The sequence below is a fragment of the Otolemur garnettii genome, unplaced genomic scaffold (genome assembly GCF_000181295.1).
Source record: "Otolemur garnettii isolate 467f Iridium unplaced genomic scaffold, OtoGar3 scaffold00031, whole genome shotgun sequence".
Lineage (NCBI taxonomy): Eukaryota > Metazoa > Chordata > Mammalia > Primates > Galagidae > Otolemur > Otolemur garnettii.
In genome coordinates this window covers 7,177,683-7,184,893 of record NW_003852426.1, presented here as the reverse complement: position 1 = coordinate 7,184,893, position 7,211 = coordinate 7,177,683, and the positions used below count along the sequence as shown (strand labels likewise).

Sequence of the window (7,211 nt, the reverse complement as noted above, 5' to 3'; positions counted from 1 at the left end):
CTCATAGCAACCTCAAACTCTTGGGCTTAAGCGATTCTCTTGCCTCAGCCTCCCAAGTAGCTGGGACTACAGGCACCTGCCACAATGCTGGCTATTATTTGTTGCAGTTGTCATTGTTTGTTTAGCTGGCCCAGGCTGGGTTTGAACCCACCAACTTTGGTTGTATGTGCCTAGTGCTGTACCCACCATGTCACAGGCACCGAGTCAAACGTGTGGTTCTTAAATGTTGCAAAATGCTGTAAAATTCAAGTCTCATATTTTGAAGAACAGTTGAGATTAAATTTATGGAGTCTCTTAGGCTTTTAGATTAAAAATATGCTAGATACCTGAATTAGCATTAATTTCAAACTATTATTTAATTTGAAAAGAATTACATGCTGCGAAGTGAAAATTTCAAACATTCTGATAGTTGCTTGCCAACACACCAAATAAGGTATCCATTTTTTAGAAAAGACTCAATTGACTAAAATTTCAGCAGTAATTTCTCAAAGCCTGAGATTCTGTCACCTACGAGCTTCTATAACTTACATCTTTTGTTTTAAATAGACATAATTTATACACTGTAAAGTTAACCACTTTAATTTTTTTTTTTTTAAAGAGATAGGGTATCACCGTCGGCCAGGTTGGTAGGCAGTGGTATCATAGTTCACTGCAACCTTGATCTCCTGGGCTCAAGCAATCCTGTCTCAGCCACCCAAGTAGCTGGGACTACAGAGACAGATAGGGTCACCACGTTCAGCTAATTTTTCTATTTTTTGTAGAGACAGCGTCTCACACCACACTGGCCCATCCTTTTAAAAATTCGCCATACAACGGTTTTTAGAATACTCACGAAGTTGTGCAACCGTCACCACTATTCTAGAACTTAATATACTTTATTGTAAACTTTTTCCAGTGTTTTTACACTCCCTCTGCCACGCGATCCTCAGAGGTTCCTGTGAAGCTAAACGTAATCTTTTGAGGTGCCCAACGTGGGCTACCACCTCAAAGGCTTTTCTAATTACAGTTTCACTTTAGAAGCTGGGGCTAGGTGGAGACTGAAGCTACTACTTTTGATTTATAGAAGAACAGCCCACACCTAATCTACATGTTTGCCTCCCAGTCTCGTTTTGCCGTACACCGTACGTAAAATCCTATCCGTATTTCAATTTGGTGGGCCGCTAGTGTGCGCTGGACTGCCGAAGAGTCACAGGGCATCCCCACTGAGAGGTGCCTCCCATTTCCCCCTACACCGTTCCCGTCCCGGGGCAGTTAGGTTGCCCGGATGCTCAGGCAGTAGTGCGCTTCTCCGCTTATATTTTATGATATTGCTGAAGAAATGAGGGATGCGCGGACAGAAGGAGCGGTGTGAGAGGGGCAGGGAACTGTTAATATGGCGTGAAGAACGCCAAAGCAACGAAGCATGAACAGAATTACGCTGGGCTGTGTAATCAATCCGGTTCTGCGGTTCGCGGGTGCCCGCCCTCCCATCTCCCGCCAGCCGCCGGGGAAAAAGCTACGCATGCGCAGCTGCCGGCGCAGGCGTTCAGTCTCCGGCGGCCGCGGCGCGGTCTCGCTCCCCATTGGCCACAGTCGGCCCACGTGATCCTACCGCAGAACCCGAGCGCGCGCTTTTCCTGCCACAGAACGCCAGGGGCTGGAACAGCTAGCGGGTCGTGTCGCGGTGGTTTCCTGCCCAGCTGAGGTACGGGAGGGTTTTTTCTTTTGGTTTTTTTTTTAACCGCGGAACCTTAAAAAAAAAAATCCTTAAGTACTTACCGAAAGAAAACTCTTTTGAGGAAACTGATTATTGAGGAGTTTCACCTTTCCCCTCAGTGGCATTTGCCCGGGGCTGTGACACAGACTGAAAATGGAAACCACAAGCTTTTCAGCTGGCTGGAAAGTGACCCAGTGAAGCCTAGATTCATCCTTTGTTACTTTGGGGAAAAAATACACAGTCTTTTTATAGGGGATTTAAAGCCACTTTTTCTTAGATGAGTTGAGGGCTGGATAGTGGTCGTGGGAAGTCCGGAGCAGCCATCCTGAGACCTCATTTAAGGGAAACGACAATCTCCTGGGGAAACAAAGATGAGTAAAAGACAAAGGGGGCCCTGCCCACCATTATTCGGGGATGAAGTGATTTGATAAAGGACAAAATGTAGTAATTTTGTTTTTTGTTTTGTTTTGAGACAGAGCCTCAAGCTGTCGCCCTGGGTATAGTGCGGTGGCATCACAGCTCACGGCAACCTCCAACTCCTGGGCGTAAGCGAGTCTCTTCCCTCAGCCTCCCGAGTAGCTGGGCCTACAGGCGCCCGCCACAACGCCCAGCTATTGTTTGGTTGCAGTTGTTGGTTTAGCAGTCTCTGACTGGGTTCGAACCCCCCAGCCTCGGGTGACGTGGTTCCACGCCGTAGCCACTGTATTACGGGCGCCGAGCCATAACTGTTTTTATTTATTTGCTTATTTTTTGAGACAGTCTCACTATGTCGCCCTTGGTAGAGTGATGTGGCATCACAGCTCACAGCAGCCTCCAACTGTTGGGCTCAAGCGATTCTCTTGCCTCAGCCTCCCGAGTAGCTGGGACTTCAGGCGTCCGCCTCAACACCCAGCTATTTTTAGAGACGAGGTCTTGCTCTGGCTCAGGCGATCCCTGCGCCTCCGCCTCTGCCTGTTGGGATTGCAGGCCTGAGTCCACCAGCGAGCCTGGCCCCTTTCAGAGTGTTTAGATGTTTCCTTTGCCTCTTTTTTTTTTTTCTTTAATTTGCTTTTAAGGCTGACCAACTTCTTCGATATGTGTACATTTTCTTTTTTTTTTCCTGCCTCAGGCTTATTTGTACAAATAGCACAGGAGGACCCCAGCCCCATACAGACAGCAGCCTAGAGGTCACACCAATCCTTTTGTCCTCATGGCAGACAGATGCCTCTACTCTGGAGCCTTTGTGGGGGCCTGGGCACCTTTGGGAGCCTAAGCTGGAGCTGCAGATGAAGCAGCAGATTGGGCCTTCGTTTGAGCCTTGGCCTTTGGCCGGCGAGCCTTAGACCCTTGGCAATGCGTGCACGAGCACACTTCCCAAGCTTGGGGTGGGCGATGTAGGCAAGTCGACTGAGTTTACGGCTGGCACCCTTTGGAATCTTGGTCTTAACCTCCTTGGGCTTTACAAGGGCCTTGATAGCTTCAGCACTTGAACTAACAGCCTTGGCATTGTTGCCCTGCATCTTCTTCAGGCCCTTCTTGTGCTTCTTGGCAAAGCGCATGTTCCTCAGGATCTACCCTCTTAAGAGATTCATATCTTGGTGATCGGGGTTTCTTGATGCCATTTCTGTGCCACTTTCAGGACTGATTGTGTGTGGTGTGGTTCTTGGACTTGGCCATATCTGCACCGAGACCTGCCTACATTTTCTTTTCATTTTTTTTCTTTTTTGCAGAGTCAGAGTCTCACTTTGTCGCACTCGGCAGAGTGCCGTGCCTTCACACAGCTCACAGCAACCTCCAGCTCCTGGGCTTATGCGATTCAATTGCCTCAGCCTCCTGAGTAGCTGGGACTACAGGCGCCCGCCACAATGCTCGGCTAATTTTTGGTTGCAGTTTGGCTGGGGCCAGGTTTGAACCCGCCACCCTCAGTATATGGGGCCGGCGCCCTACTCAGTGAGCCACAGGCGCCGCCCTCTTTTCATTTTTTTGATTCAAAAAATACTAGGACCTACTATATTTTGGGCATTGTGCTAGGTAGGTACTGGGGCGACAATGGTAGGCAAAAACAGTGACCATCCCCTTCCTCCTGGAGCATTGTTCTGGTAAAGGAAGCAGGTAGTTAATTACACATAAATATTTTTATTTGTTTTTTTGTAGAGATAGTCTCACTTTATCCATCGGTAGAGTGCTGTGGTGTTACAGCTCACAGCAACCTCCAACTCCTGGGCTTAGGCAATTCTCCCGCCTCAGCCTCCTGAGTAGCTGGCACCACAGGTGCCCTCCACAACACCTGGCTAATTTTTTGCTGCAGTTTGTCCGGGCGGGTTTGAACCCGCCACCCTCGGCATATGGGGCTGGTGCCCTACCTGATGAGCCACAGGTACTGCCCTACACATATAAATGTTAAATATAATGTGATAAGTACCAAGAAGAGTTGCAGATACCATAATGCGGAATTTGATCTAACAGGGAGATCACAGAGGGCTTTGGCCAAAATTCAACTCTGGGCTTGAGACCTGAAGGGGTTAAAGGGATGCAAGTTGCAGGCAGGGAGAGAGTTGGTGCAAGGGAGAACTGGGAGCCTCCCCCTTCCAATGATTGCCCATCTCATCTGTTTCCACTATACATCCATTGATTTTCCCTGCCTCAGAAGACAGTTTTTTAAAATTTTGAGACAGAGTCTCAGAGTGCTATGGAGTTGCAGCTCACAGCAACCTTGAAGTCTTTGGCTTAAGTGATTCTCTTTTTTTTTTTTTTTTTTTTTTGAGACAGAGCCTCAAGCTGTCCCCGTGGGTAGAGTGCCATGGCATTACAGCTCACAGCAACCTCCAACTCCTGGGCTCAAGCGAGTCTCTTGCCTCCGCCTCCCAAGTAGCTGGGACTACAGGCGCCCGCCACAACGCCCGGCTATTTTTTTTTTTGGTTGCAGCCGTCATTGTTGTTTGGCGGGTCCGGGCTGGGGATTCGAACCCGCCACCTTAGGTGTACGTGGCTGGCGCCTTAGCCGGTTGAGCTATAGGCGCCGAGCCAAGTGATTCTCTTTCTTAAGCCTCCCAAGTAGCTGGGACTACAGGTGCCCGCCACAATGCCCAGCTAGTTTTTGTTGTAGTTGTTGTTTTAGCTGGCCCAGGAGGGATTTGAACCCGCCGCCCTCCGTGTATGTGGCTGGCAACCTAACTATGGTGCTATGGGTACTGAGTCAACAGTTTTTTTCTTTTCATTCCAAGTACTTGCAGAGTATCTCAATGTACTGTCATCTACAATGATTATGTTAAAGTCAGTACATACCCAATAGATGAGTATATCTAATATATATCAATATACATCTATAATACACCTATCTATATGCATTATCTCTGTTGTTTTACATAAGAAAGATAAGCAATGATTATACCAAAATATGGTGATTTTGGAAGGCTCAAAAAGGCATTTTATAGAAAGTAATTTTTAAAATTTTTTTTCTGAGACAGAGTTTCACTATGTTGTCCTTGGTAGAATGCCATGGCATCACAGCTTACCGCAGGGGTCCTCAAATTTTTTAAACGGGGCCAGTTCACTGTCCTCAGACAGTTGGGCTGGATAAATGTCCTAGGCGGGCTGCATGTGGCCCGTAGGCCGTAGTTTGAGGACGCCTGGCTTAGAGCAACCTCAAACTCTTGGGCTCAAGCGATTCTCTTGCCTCAGCCTCCCAACTAGCTGGGCGCCTGCCGCAACACCCAGCTGTACCTATCAGTTCTAATCTACCAAATGACAGAAACCTTGTCTTTATTCTTTAGAGGTTTCCCCAAAGCACCCAGCAAGTAATATACTTATTGTTTGCTGGTAGCAAGTAAGGTTTGCAGCCCATATTCAAGGATAGTGGTTAAAAATATGAAATGGGAAAATCTATTTAAAAAATCTTTTATCTAGTCCTGTATAACCCATGGAATAGCTACTAACTATGTTAGGTTATGGAGCAGTTGAAATGTGACTAGTACAATTGAACTGAATTAAAGTTTAATTTTAATTAAATGTAAAAACTGATACTTGATTTAATTAATTATGTTTGAAACAACTTGGATATGTTAATCTTCTTTAACTGTCAACTTCATGGAATCTAACTACAGATCAGGGTTTTCCAGAGAAAAGTTAGCACCTGAATTGAGATGTGCTATAAGTATAAAATAAACTCTAGATTTCAAAGACTTAGGTATAATTTTTTTAAATGTAAAATATTATAGGCCGGGTTTGGTACCCATAGCTCAGTGGTTAGGGTGCTGGCTATATACACCACAGCTGGTGGGTTTGAACCTGCCTAGGCCTGCTAAACAACGACAACTGCAACAAAAAAACAGCTGGGCCTTGTGGCCGGCGCCTGTAGTCCCAGCAACTTGGGAGACTTGAGGCGAGAGAATCACTTAAGCCCAAGAGTTTGAAGTTGCTGTAAGCTGTGATGTCACAGCACTCTGCTAGGGGTGGCAGAGTGAGATTGTCTCAAACAAAACAAAAACTAGGCTGGGCATGGTGGCTCACACCTGTATTCCAAGCACACTGGGAGGCTGAGGTGGGTGGGTTGCCTGAGCTCAGGAGTTGGAGACCACTCTGAGCAAGCGTGAGACCCGGTCTCTAAAAATAGCTGGGCATGTGGCAGGGGCCTATAGTCCCAGCTACTCAGAAGACTGAGGCAATAGGTTGCTTGAGCCTAAGAGTTTGAGTTTGGGCCAGACGCGGTGGCTCACGCCTGTTGTCCCGGCACTGTGGGAGGCCGAGGCTGGTGGATCCCCTGAGCTCAGCCAAGTTCAAGACCAGCGGAAGACCAGCATGAGGCAGAGTGAGCCAGAGTGAGACCCCGTCTCTACAACAACAACAACAAAAAATAGCCGGACCTTGTGATCCCAGCTACATGGGAGGCAAGAGAACACTATAGGAGGAAGAAGTAAAACAAACAAACAAACTTCAAACTAAGATAAAGTGAAAGCCAGCAGAAATTGAAAGCAAAAATTAAAAAAAAAAAAAGTTTAAAGTTTGCTGTGAACTATGACACTGTGGCACTCTACCAAGAGCAACAAAGTGAGACTATCTCAAAAAAAAAAAAAAAATTCTATATTGGCTCTGCGTCTGTAGCTCAGTGGCTAGGGCGCCAGGCACATACACCAGAGCTGGCGGGTTTGAACCTGCCCTGGCCTGCCAAACAACAATGACAACTACAACCAAAAACTAGTGGGATGTGGCGAGTGCCTGGAGTCCCAGCTACCTGGGAGGCAGAGGCAAGAGAATTGCTTAAGCTCAAGAGTTTGAGGTTACTGTGAACTGTGATGCTACCACACTCTACAGAGGGCAACAGAGTGAGACTCTTGTCTCAAAAAATTTCTGGGGTGGCGCCTGTGGCTCAGTGAGTAGAGCTCCAGCCTTGTATACCGAGGGTCGGCCCTGGCCGAACTGCAACAAAAAATAGCCGGGCGTGGTGGCGGGTGCCTGTGGTCCCAGCTACTTGGGAGGCTGAGGCAAGAGAATCACCTAAGCCCAAGAGCTGGAGGTTGCTGTGAGCTGTGATGCTACA

The 7,211-nt window shown here is 47.4% G+C and overlaps 1 protein-coding gene across 1 annotated transcript in view; it reads left to right on the top strand.

Moving 5' to 3' along the window:
- Positions 1-7,211, top strand: part of PXT1 (peroxisomal, testis specific 1) — a 10,643-nt gene that overhangs the window by 663 nt on the left and 2,769 nt on the right. The window lies entirely within an intron of this gene.